The sequence below is a fragment of the Ricinus communis genome, chromosome 8 (genome assembly GCF_019578655.1).
Source record: "Ricinus communis isolate WT05 ecotype wild-type chromosome 8, ASM1957865v1, whole genome shotgun sequence".
NCBI lineage: Eukaryota > Viridiplantae > Streptophyta > Magnoliopsida > Malpighiales > Euphorbiaceae > Ricinus > Ricinus communis.
Window position 1 is genome coordinate 8,835,144 of NC_063263.1, and position 14,063 is coordinate 8,849,206.

Sequence of the window (14,063 nt, forward strand, 5' to 3'; positions counted from 1 at the left end):
AAAAAGAAAATAGAAAGAAAAGAACCCACTAATTTTTCTTTGTTCTATTAAATAATTTTTTTTGCTTTTCTTTTTCCAATTTAAAAGAAAACATTTAGGAATCATCCGCAGTAGGATATTAATGTGGATTATCACTAAGAATATTGTTTTTCTTTACCGGCATAACAAAGATTGTGTTTAATTATTTTCTTATAAATAAAGATTAAGACGTTACTAAATTGGTCACTAAAGTGGGACAAAAATCACATCACGGGATGTAGCTGTAATTTATGAGATCTTTGAGGGAAGAATCTGAATTAGCTGCATTTGCATGTATGTATGTATGTATTGGGCACAAAACATTAAAGGATGCTAAAACTACGTATTTGATTGTCGAAAGAACTTTTTACACTGAGATTTCGTGTTTGTATTCATCAAACAAAGACCTCTTCTCCACATTTCTTATCCGATAAAACAGATTCCTGCACTCTTAACTCTATTCACTCTCTCTCAATTGTTTCTCCGGTGAAAACAATCTAACATGTGATTCTCCACTACCTGTCGCATTACGACAGTTGTCTTATTATCACTTTCCTAAATATCTGCATCCGCATTCCCCATGATTTTTAGTTACAATATATATAATATATTTATTATATAATTTCATCTTTAAAATTTGGATTTTTTGGCTTAAATATGAGTCTGTCTCTTATTTTATTTATTACATTTAAACTCCCTTAGATTTTAATAAAATTAACTATTACCATCTTTTGTGTTAGTCGGAGAACTAAACTAATAATTTAAGGTTACAGTTTGATCATCGGATTTATTATCAAATCTCGGCCAAAATTAATTTTATTATTAAATTAAATTAAATTAAAATCATAATTTATTACAAGTTAGTTTCAGTATCTAATTAAAATAATAAATTTAATATTCTTAAAGCTATTTATATTTACAATAATATTATTAAACTATTATATAACTTAACTTTAGTTATTAATATAAAAATAAAATTTCTCGTTAAAAATATTATTCTATTCTTATTTTTTATATTATATTATAACTAATCTATATAAAAAGAAAAAAAATTAAATTAAACAATCATATTTTAATCTAGTAAAATAATCTAAATATCAAATTGACTAATGAAGAGGATTTTGATAATCTTATATTTTAAAAATAAAACTTTTTTATTAACCATTAAAATAAAATTAATACGAGTAAAATTTTTATTTTTAATATAGTTTGGTTTTAGTGTGTAATAAAAATAAGAATTTATAACTATTTATTTTATTTAAAAATTTAAAATTAAACTACATAATAATTTAATAATATTAACTAAAAATAAATATTTTTTATACATTTAAAATTTTTAGAATTAAATTATGCTAAGAAAAAGATATAAATAAGTAAAAGAATATTAAATTTATTATTTTAATTAAAAACTAAAATTAATTATATAATAAAACTAATTTTGAACGAGTTTGATACTTGATAATAAGTTTAAGGATCAAATTATCTTAAATTACCAGTTTAGTCCTTCGACTAACACGAAAATGGTAGTAGTGAGTTTTATTAAAACTCAATGGAGTTTTAATGTAATATAAAAAATACGAGTCATGTATTAGACTAAATCTTAGGGAATAAATAATATTTAATCCTTACAAGTTAAAACTTTTTCCAAAACATGATACTTTTTAAAGGTAAAGTACATAAATAGTACCACAACTATACATAGTATATCCATTTAGTATTGTAACTCATAAATTAAAGTTAATAGTACCTCTCCTTCCAATTAATAAATCAGGCGATACTTTTTGATTATCTTATGCTGATGTAATAGCTGAATAGCTTACTAGATAATATGCCATTACCTTATGTATCAATTCAATATGTCATACTAGGACGAGTTGATACATTAGGCAATATGGCATTGTTATTTGGTGAAAAAATCAGTTGCCACATTAGCACAAAAAAATAAAAAAAATTATCGTCTGATTCATTGATAGGAAGAGAAAATACTATTAATTTTGATTTATGAATTGCAGTATCAAATGGATACATGAAGCATAATTGTGGTACCATTTGTAAATTTTATCCTACTCTTCAATTTATATTTTTAATATTTAAGAGTGAATTTCAAAAATAAAATGTCTCAACTTTCTTCTCTCTTTAAGATTTTTGTCTCTATTTTTAGTACTCTTTCTAAATCTGTATATTGAATTCCGACTGACTTGGATGTTGGAGTCTCGAGAATTCTAGAACCTCTTAACAGGATGATGGCTAATTTTTTGCATCTTTCATTTTCAAAAAGATCCATAACAGTCAACAACTAGCTAGTGAGCAACTTCATCGTACCTTTCAAGGAGAAAATATGAGAGTATACAATTGTACCATATGAAGCAATTAAGGTTCCACATCTGTCAAAATCTATGTCCAAATATGGTAATGGCTTCAAATTCACTTGACAGAGAAGAAATTAAAGCATTTATCTTGTAGCTTACAGAAGGGTTATTTTCAACAACCCAATTTTTATTAAAGTACCTTTCTCATCATATAATCACAATTTTTCAACTAGTACCAGTTAAAGTCTAACACGAAAGCTATTCACAAGAAAACCTTTTTATAGGTTAAGGAAAAAAAAAGAAACGAAAAGAGCTATTTCTTTTATATATAGTGTTAACCGATATATGGCATTTTACATTTTACATAATATCGAGACTCAAATACTCGATTAAAAATGAATTATGAAATCAGGAAATTCACAATAATAGCTAATGTAGAATCTTCCTTTTTAACCAATAAGACGAGGGCACAGGAATTTATAAAACTGTGCTGAACTTAAGCTTAATTAGGAGCAAGGGAAATTTAATTAAACTTTTGAGATTAGCTAACAAAAACCTACAAAAATAAAAGGCGGAACAGAACAAGTAATGATATTACACCTTACCAACTAAGTTGAAGTACTTGTGAGGCAAAAACACAAGACTAGATAGGGGGGATTAAGCCAGCAAATGATAATACACCTTACCAACTACTAGCTACAAGATATTTTGGTCTATCCTACAGCATTTTGGCTAGAAGCATGTCCAACATGAAATTTTCATTTGATTGATGCAACTATAGAGACAAATATATAGACACCTCAAAGAGATTAAGATATAGAATGATATATGATAAGGGCATGTTCAAATAAAAGCATAATTATAGCAGTTCTTGAAAAGAAAAGATAAAGAAAAAGTGCCATACAGCTTTCCATTTCCATATAAATACAACTTTTAGAAAGAATAAGAGCTCAAAATTTGAAATTGTCTTTTTTAATACAATGATTTTCTGTAGGAATTGGGCAGCACTGAAAATGTAGTAGCAGCAGTAGTGTTTGAAGCACTACATACATATTGCTGCTGGCTGGTGCTGCTCTTTTTTATCTTCATTCTTGCCATTTGGGTAAAGCACTCAGCATCTTCGGTTGGGTGTCCATTTAATATATATTTGGGTATAACATCTCACATCATATCATAACTTTCATATTTAATTATTTTTTCTGATTTTGGAAAATATCATTAAGCAGTGATATTCTCTCACTGTAATTGGCAATATTTAATTCTTAACGTGGATACTTTTCAATATTTTCTTTGTCAACGACTCAACGTGCATAGATCTTTACAGGCACTCAATTATTAATTGTTTCCTTTTTCTAGTATGCCAGAATTTTAATGCTTTACATGCTTGTAGTTGTAGTCCCCTGTTTTAATATATTCATTTAAATGGGTACCAAAATGATGAAGTCTTTTACTTTGTTTTTGTTTTTCCACTGCAATTGCATTAAATCAACCCTGTACCTGTTGCGCTAGGCCCCAGTCTAGCTCGCTTAGATCGGGTATGGTTAATTTTTTATTTTTTTAAATTTAACTCGAGCAAAGGTTAATTCAATCTATTGGGAATTAATATATATATATATATATATATATATATATATATAATTTAATTTTTTTGATATGTATGTTTAATTTTTAATATAAAATATTTTTATTTTGATATATAAAATTCAAGTTTATTTAATTTTATAATATTTTCTATTAATTTATTGATTCATAAGTTACATTACTAATTAAATACTAACTCTAATTCTAAAAAATAATATATTAATAATATATTGACTAATAAATAGTTTCAGAATCAGATAATAATACTAATTCTATTATAAGAAATAGTATATTAATTATATTTTAATTCTATATTAAATATTAAATTAATTTTGTAATAAGATAATAATTCTAATCTTAAAAATATAATATCTTAAATTATAATTTTACTATTACATTTAATAACAGATTAATTTTTAATTGTATAACAAATTTTTAATCCTAAAAGATAACAATATCAATTATATTAATATATCAATTCATATAATATTAAAATTAATTAATAAATAATTTTTATATTATTGTATTAGTAAACTTTTAGAATTTTAAAAGAATTGAGACATTTAAAATAATTAGTTTACTATTATTTTTTAAAATTTTATAAGTTAATATTAAATATTAAAAATCTTATTAAATTGTATCTATTCATTTAACTTTATAATTAAAATAATAATAAGTGAATTATTAGTTTTAACTAAGTTTGAATTGTAATATAATTTTTCATGTAATGTTTTATTTACAGCATTATTGGATGAATCTCCAAATAAAATATTTTTTTAAATTAATAAAAAAATATCCAAAATAGTTCAGGTACGAAATATACATATAAATGTTGGAAAAAAATTAATTTCATAAGACATACATGATTCATTTTATTTGTTGGTTAAACTTTTAAATTCATAAGGAATTATTAAGTATTAATTTTTTTCATTTTTCACATTTTATTTCTTTTCAGAAAACAAAATTTTTATTTTTATTTTTCTTCAGAATTTAGTATCTATTAAATTTATGATTATTTTAATTTAATTTATCACATATTAAAATTGCATGCTTTCAAGTTTGGTTAGACATGATAAATAATTAAATAGATTTTGTAAAAATAATTTATCACATTGACTCAAATAGAAGAGGGTCTTATTTATAAATCACCCGAAAGTTAAGAATTTTAATTCTAACAGAAAATAATTTAAAAAAGAAATGAAAACAAAACATTAGCTAAAAGGTTTCTGAAAAATTAAAGCAAAATAAAAATACAAGGTGGAAGTAAAATGGTGTGAGCACGCCCAGTGGGACTCGAACCCACAATCGCCTGATTAGAAGTCAGGCGCCTTATCCATTAGGCCATGGGCGCTTAATGCTCTCTGTTATGAATAATGGTTCCATGAGACTTACTATTTGAACTATTTGCTTGATGTAATTGTTTTGTTCCGTTACATGTAATTGGCATAGTGGATCTAAGTTGAAATTGATTGTGATGTATGCTAATGCTATAATTGTAAACTGATATATAAAGAAAAATAGGAGAATCTCTTTAGTTTTTATATAAACATTGGAGATCTTCAAGATTTTTTTATGGGACCATTATTTTCCTCTCTCGTTATAAAACATATATTTAATTATTGCAAAAACAGTTAGTATTATTTAGTTAATTTATTAGTTTTATATAACCTTCAATTAATTTAAATCGTTGGTAAATCTATATATAATTGTTAATTATTTATATAAATAAATTTTATAATTGTCAAGAATCATTTATTAAATTATAAAACCAAATATATTTTATTAATTAATAACTAAGTAATATATATAATTGACTGATTCCATAGCATATTAGAATGACCCTTTCTTTAGATATCATTTAATAATAATAAAAAAGTGTAAGATATTTACACTTGATGAATTGATTACTATGTCTGAAATTATATTTGTTCAGACTAAGGGAGTTTGTGTGAATGTATATATCATGTGGTAATATGTATGTGTAGCTGCCCTTCACAGAAACAATAATGCAGAAAACAAACTATTATGGGAAGGCATTTGAAGCATTTATTAGGGCAACAAGTGAAGTTGTATACAGCTACCTATTCTACAGAAGAGGGCCTCAAAAATCAAAATGATTAATTCATCTTAACCACCAAATCAGCTCCATTCCATTGGATTTTTGTACAAAGCTTTTGATGTTGACTAGGGCCAGCAAGGCAGTAAGGTATCATATACTTCTCTTCTTCAGATTGGACAACCTTTGTGATGGGATCCTAAATTACTAGGATGCTTATATTTAATTGCATCTAAACTTCATTCTTCATTCTTTAACAATTCTTAAATAATATCTTTTCTGTACAGTTTCGGATGGAAAATAGACAACATATGTATGAACTTTCTTCTTTTATTAGGTTACCACTATTCTAAATACGACTTCATTATTGTTAAACTAAACCACATTGATAAATGACTATCTAAATTTTAACAACTTACTGGATCGCGTGATTGCATGTTCAGTTCTTGGTGAGCTTGCGCCAGGAAAATCATTGCAAATTCTACAACTCACTTTAGCTCCGTTTTTTATTTTTATGTTCTGAAAATTGCTTTTCCAAGAAGCATGTGAATTGATATTTTTCTAAAAAACAGGTTTGAGAAAAATTATTTTATAAAAAATTAATATATTAAATCAAAAAATTTCAATTCAGTTTTTTAAACACCCAATAACAATCTCAAACACATCATTTATGTCTGTTTAAAATTCAGGTTTTGGTTAGCGCAGCTTGCTCTTGATTCTACTTTGGAAGTCAATATTCTTGATTCTCCGCCTGCTGATTTGCTTCAGTTTTTATTAGGATTGGCTCTTGGTGTTGGTAGATTTAGAGACATTGTTACTTAGTTTGCCTGTCTAGGCCTTTGTCCTCTTTACATTATCAAAAAAAAAATTCAGATTTTAAAAAGCATCTTTTAATTTTTGAGTTTTAGAAATTAGTTTTAAAGAGTAGATAAAATTGTTTTTTTTTTTTTTAAAAAAAAAGAAAGAATGTTTGAAAAAACTAGTTCATAAAAAATATATAAAAACTAATTTATTAGATAAAATAATTATAAATCTTTCTTTTTAACACTAAACCACAATCTCAAGGGAAATTTTCGAAATACAAGTGTTTTCAATGAAACTGTAGAAAACATGTAAATGACAAACTGCATAAAGAAAATCTTTCAATACTCGTATACTTAGATACTACCTAGAGTAATGAGCTTAAAAATTTAGCTTGGAGAAAATGTCAAAGTACATACTGTCACTTTCTAAAGGAGTACATGACGAAAAAACACAAAATGGGTATTAGTTAGAATTGCATTTTCCTTATTTTTCAATTCATTAGACAAGCCAAGGACATTAGAACTTCTCTAAAACCACAAGTAAAGAGTAAAGAAAATCTGAATCCGTGTGATGCAATAGCTCTTTGGGACCAGTAGTAGGTGTGAGAGGGTCAATTCTTGTAAATGCTATTTCCCACAAGTGAATAGGCAGAATTTGGGACATGAATGGTATATAAGCCTCATATTTTTCATGCACAACTAAGACCCACTACCATCATTTTGCCACCTTATAGTTGTCTGTTCTGCCACATGAGAAAATCAATCTTGCCCCATGCAACTGTGCCACTAAGCCCATATCCTTGAAATTGTCCTCAACTTCAAGGGTATGGAAATCCAAGGCAGGACAACGCCCTTAAAGAGATGGGGCTCATTGCTTCTGTTCCATCAGCTTGGTAGTATCAAATCATTCCAACCACCTTGAAAATACATGGAATTCTTCTTCTTCTGTCTTTTCTTTCTTTCTCTTTGTTAATTTCAATCTAGTATATAAAACATGGATGGTAAGTCAAGAGCTAAACTTGATTAATGCTGTAAAAAAGAAAAAAAAAAAAGTAATGCTTAATTAAGCATGCATGTGTCTCTTATTTTAACAAGTAACTTGTACACATACAAGAAGATCTCATTTTGGAAAAAGAAAATAAAGATTTCGCTTTCAACTAAAATTTAGTGTTCCTGATCCAAATTGGTGAGAGAAGGGACAATGAAAATACAAACCAAAATACTATTGGGACTTATTTTGAAACATTTTTAATATATAGTTGTCCAGTCTCTTTCACCAATGAATAAATGTTTTATTTTGGCCAAATAGGAACCCAAAAATATTTGCACACAAGGCCTACCTAATCAGTGTTGATTTTTAATTTTTTTCTGTCCTCTTCTGCTCTCTCCCTTTTAAAGAAAAAAAAAAAAGAAAGAAAGTAATAAAACAAAACAAACAAAAGAAAAATAGAACCTGATTGCATCTCAAGATATTGACCTTTAGTAATTGGTGACCAATCCCAAATGTAAAAATAAAAGTTAATTGATTATTCCTTTACTGGTGCTTTGCTGTTTTAGTAAAACTTGAGAGTATTAATTATTTTTATTTAATTTATTAACCACTTGATCTTCCTGTAAGTCTTCATTTCTTATAAATTTACATATTTGACAATTTGCCATTGATAAACATATTCATATTGACTTGGTATCATGATTAATTGCCTTTTTCCTGTAAGTCTTCTTTCTTATTGATTTTTTCTTTTTTTATAGCTTTGGCATTTAATAAATCACTGGGTAACTTTTTATAACTAAAGGAAGCAAAGAGGCTATTGGGTTATTTTCATAAATTAGGAGTCAATTGATGAAAAAGTGGGAACTTGTTTATGTAAATAATATATATATTACCATGTGGGTGATATAAAATGTAAAGAATAGAAAAAGGAGCTGAAAGAACTTTAAAAATAAAGAGATTATATATATATCATTGACACAACCTTATTCTAAAAAAACCTAAATCTGTTGAGAAAAATGTGTTGCATTGTCAATTTTCATCCTAACTTTTTTATTAACAAAATGTTGGAATACATAATGGACAGTGGTCTTTTATTACCATTGTTTTCTTGGATTCATTGGAAATTAATGGGTCAGATTTATAAGGATTGGCATTTATTTACATTCATTATAAATTTAACTATTTATTTAACTATCGAAAATATCTAAAATTCTGATGCGTCTTTTACGGTTTGAGTTAGGCTTATTATTATTTTTTTGTCTATATACCAACAACTTTTTTACATGTCAAAATCTTAATTAATATACGACAAGTCAACTCATTCTTAAGTATTATAGTTAATTAGAATAAAAATTATATATATATATATATATATATATATATATATATATATTTATAAATTGTATTATATTTTACGGCTAGTTTTATTATACCTTATATAACAATTATATTACGCAATATTCATCTAAACTATTATAATTTCTAACATAAATTAAATAATTAATAGAGCATATAGATTACACATTCTGGATTAATATTAATCGCTATATCAAATATAAATATAATAACTGTCGTAGCATATATAAAAATAGATGTTGTGACAATAGAGCCGACAGACTCTAACTTCAGCTTATCTAACCAACTTTTAGGAAATTAAAAAATAATTAGAATGAATTTCTTTTACGAGTTGGAGTTGGAACTAATAGTTTCAGATCTAGTTAAGGGGAAACCGATCTCGATCGACTTCTGATTTTGAGCCGGTTCCAATCTGTTTTGACTGTTCTAATTTCATTTATCCAACTTTATAAATTTTTAATCTGAATATTAAAAATCAATATAGATAATGTGAGAATTTATAAAAAATGAAAAGAAATAAAAAAAATCATACTTAAATTCTAATTTTATGATAATAAAAGATATATATGAACAAATATAATTGATTATTCATTATTAATTAAATTTTAAAAAATAAAATAAAAAATAAAATTAAAATATTGAAGCATAGAGAGAAAAATAAAAAATATTAATACGATTTAAGAAAAACTTAAATACCTCCAGTACCTTCTTATTAAAATAAAGTTTCCCATTTTTTGTTTTAAGGTCGTTTCTAGGTAGAAATCATAAAATATTATAAAATTATATAATTTTAAATTTTTCTATAATTAAAAATAAAAATAAATATATAAATATATAAATATATACAAATTTCGAATTAAAATGAGTAAAAGTAACAAAAAAGTAATTAAATTATAGAAGAAAAATATAAAATTTATTAATAAACTTAAATAAGTAAATAAAGAAAAATAAAAAAATATATTTCGAATAGATCATCAAATTTAAATCAAGACTTTGTAATATAATAAAAACACCATATGAAAATAAATATATTAAAAATAATAATAAAAGAAGTGCATATAAAAATTAAAAAATTATTATTATTATTACAATTATACTTTAAAGGAGAAAAGAATTATTTTTTATTAATTAATATCTAAAAAAAAAGATAAATGCCATTCTTTCGTAGTTCTATATTGTAAAATAAATATTTTTACGGTTTGAGTTGGTCTTATTATTTTTATTTTTATATCTATATACCAACAACTAGTTAGGTGTCAGAATTTTAGTTACCATACAATAAATCAAGTCTTTCTTAAATATTATCGTGAATTGATTTTGATTTTGGTCTGATTAAATATAAAATATCAAAAGTTAAACCAATGGAGACATGCCCAGCGGAAAGAATTAAATATACATATTGTAAACCTCAGAGGAACATAAAATGCTATCATTTGGCAATCAGGTTATATTTTATGAAAAGTTGTAGAAAAGAATGTCATAATTACTTGGTCATATCAATCCTACTCAGTTGGCCGCTCTTGACATGTTCTAATGTTAAAATATAGTTCTCACCATTGCATTACATAGCACAATTGACACACCAATTTATGAAAAATCATAAGTTGAAGTCCTTATCCATAGTTTTTTTTTTTTTTTTTATTCTTCAAAAGGAAAAAAAGAAAAAGTAGTGCAATAATTGAATTGTATGATTAAGATAAAAGGAAGGAAGTGATGAATAAGGAACTTTTAGAACACTCTGTTAATTAATTAAACAGTCATATAAAGTTTGCTAAAAGAAATTAGGGGGGGCGGTGAAGGACTATAAGGACAGTGTAACAAGAATAAAATGTCTCTTTCTGTCTTAACCAATTTTCACCAATTAATTGCTCAATAATGTCTGGTTGTCTCCCTAGAGAAAAACCCACAATGCAAGGCCTAGGGTTCCTGATTTTGACATGTGACTGAGAGAACTCGAGCAGCTTCTCTTCTTGTGGTTCAGGTTATGCCATTGCTGTGGTCTACAAACATGTGCATTAATTCTCTTGATTTAAATCAACGTGGGTTTAAAATAAGATTAATAAGTTAAAGACTTTCTACGTGCCCTAAAATTTCCTTAAGCCACCTGGATTAATTTGATCAACTACCATATTCATATTATATATCAACGACTATCGTTCAAGAATTAATTTTGATTCATTCAAATGATGTTTGTGCAAAAGTTTTATTATATGTTAAAGTTGAATCTTCTGACTTTGTTAATGTTGCTAATCAGCCAACACTGAGGAAACACGTATAATAATATCTTGACGTTTTCCTAAGAATTATTGGAGGAAAATGACTGCATTTAGGCATTAATTTAGATTATTATTTTGTTGGTTGTAGAAAGAAAAGAAAAATAGCTTCCGTAAACAATGACCCAGGAGACATCAAAACACAAGACGAGATCGCGGATCAAAAATCCAAGAGAAAGGCCAGGCATCTATTAACAGTGCCTCTTGCCCACCGGATGGGGTTTCCATTTGTTAGCTAGGTTTAGCTATTCAGCTACTTTGCTTGCTGAAGGACATCTTTTAATTTGATTTTTATTTATTTTATATATATATATCTTTCCTTCAATTCAAATCTGCTTTTTTTAACAAGTTTGATTTTACGGATCATTTGAATTTATTGCTAGAATAAGTGATCATCATCATTCGTTTTGGTCGTCGTCGTCGTCATATAAATAATTAATTTAATCATTTTAAACCAATCAAAACAGTAATAAAGTACTTTGTGCTACAAAAACTAATACTTAAAAATTATTAAAGTGAAAATAACAATTAAGCACGTACCAAACAAATCGTGCCTAGTCCCTCCCTTTATGTGTATTTTTTGAAATTTGTTGTTTAAAAAGACATGTCTATAATCTCTTATTTAATAAATTATTTTTGTCAAACTTATTTTTGGAATAGACATCACTTTATCTTTTTTTAAATAAAGTAATGTTCAGCACTATAAAAAATCTTTTTTAAATAAAATTACCTGAAAAGAGAAAAGGTCTGCAAGGGTTATCGAAACCCTTAATTCTTGTTTTGGGGCCCTTTTTCTTTCTTCTTAGGCTGCTTTTTTACTCCTACATTCTTTTCATTTTTCACTTTTCTTACTTTCTTTAATTTGACTTTTGGCTGTTGGGTTTTTTGATACGAGTCTTCGAAACTTAGAGAAGACTAAGGTAGCTTGCTACCAATAAAGCTGCTAAATCTTTAAAATATGAATTTATTATATGTTCCCGATTTATTATGTCATTAGATGATTTATTTTATACATTAATTTTATTTTAAACATAAGTAATGTAGTTAAAGGTAATTGATAAAATAGTTAATTTTTTTTAGAAATAATGACATAAAAAAATAAAATAAAATATTATTTTTTATTGAATAATATTTTAATTATATATAATGAATTAAAATCGTATAATTAGATTTTAAATAGCAGTAACAAATTGATAAATAGTTATTATGTTGTATGATATTTCTTTTGTGATTTAATAAAAAAGACTAGTAGTCGAATGAATAAAATATTAAAATATAAAACACCCTATTTACATATTAAACAAAGAAAAAGCCTATAAATTCAAAGTAAATTCAAGAGTTCATATTTCTACTCAAGATATAGGCTTTATATTTTTTCAATTAATCTCTTTATATATATTCATTATATAAAGCACAGAAGATCTTGAACTCAAATAAATCTACTAATATTGATACAAATTAAGTACTTCTTTACTTTCTCTCAAAATATTAAGCACTTTTACAATAACAATTTACAAAAATTATTATTATATTCAATATGGTTTACTTGGCCTCTTAAATTGAGCAAAAATAATATATTTTCTAATTTGAAATTTTCTACAACTTTAAACTTCTCTTCACCAATGAAATCATCAGTGATGAAAGGAATCCACTTTGAATTTAGAGTTCTTAGTTGAATTTGAATCCGTTGTTGGGCACGATGTTATATATAACGTAATTATACCAAATTAATTTCAAATCCAAAAGAAATAGAAATAGAAAGTGTTTGTAATTTTCAACAAGCTTAAAGTTGTCGCATATAGTGTACACGTATATTTATCCATGTCCAAGTCAATTAAATTTTTCCTTTTCTTTTTCTCTCTATATATATATCTCGTAACGGTACATTTTGCTTATGTCATGCGAAAACAAAGTTCCAATCCTTCAACGGTACATTTTTGCACTTGGCTTTCTCATGTCTTACATATTTATTTATGTCCACCATGAATGTGCCATTAATATCCATATATCATAAACAATTATTTTATATATTAAATTTAAATAGGTCATATATCTACCTAATAAAAATAAAACTATTATATTAAAATATGATAACAGCGAAACTCGAACCCAAAAGTTTTCAACTTCCTACAAATAATAAATAGTACCAATTAAATTATTATAGTAAAAATAAAATTATTCAATATGATCAATATATGTATGTGACCCAAAATGGCATCCAAAGTATTTTGACTCCACCCAACTAGTTTGTGATGTCTATTTTATTAGTAACTGACTACTGCCCATCCGCTGATTTATATTTCAATTTAAAGAAATACTTAGAATATAAATTAAACTAGTTAAAGCATTTAGCTTATTGATTTATTGACTGATTCAGTTTTAAAAATTACAGTAATTAAATAATTCAAAACTTCAAAATTGTGTAAAAATGTACATCTTGAGACTTAACTCAAAGAGTAAGAGGATGTATTCTTCGGAAATAGAGTCCTTAACTTCAAGTCCTTTTAAGACAACCCATGATTACATAATTTTTTTTTGAAAAGAAAGAGTTAATAAATACATTTTCATATAAAAAATAAAAACAAACATCAAATATGAAAAAATATATACAAAAAAATTTATTTCTAATAATCATCGATCATGTCGACGAAATAATAAATTGCAATATTGCAGAAA

The 14,063-nt window shown here is 25.6% G+C and overlaps 1 non-coding gene across 1 annotated transcript; it reads right to left on the minus strand.

Annotated features, from left to right (window-relative positions):
• Positions 1-5,186: 5,186 nt before the first annotated feature.
• TRNAR-UCU lies at positions 5,187-5,259 on the minus strand. Its single transcript has one exon. It is a non-coding gene; the product is annotated as a tRNA-Arg (tRNA).
• Positions 5,260-14,063: the final 8,804 nt, after the last annotated feature.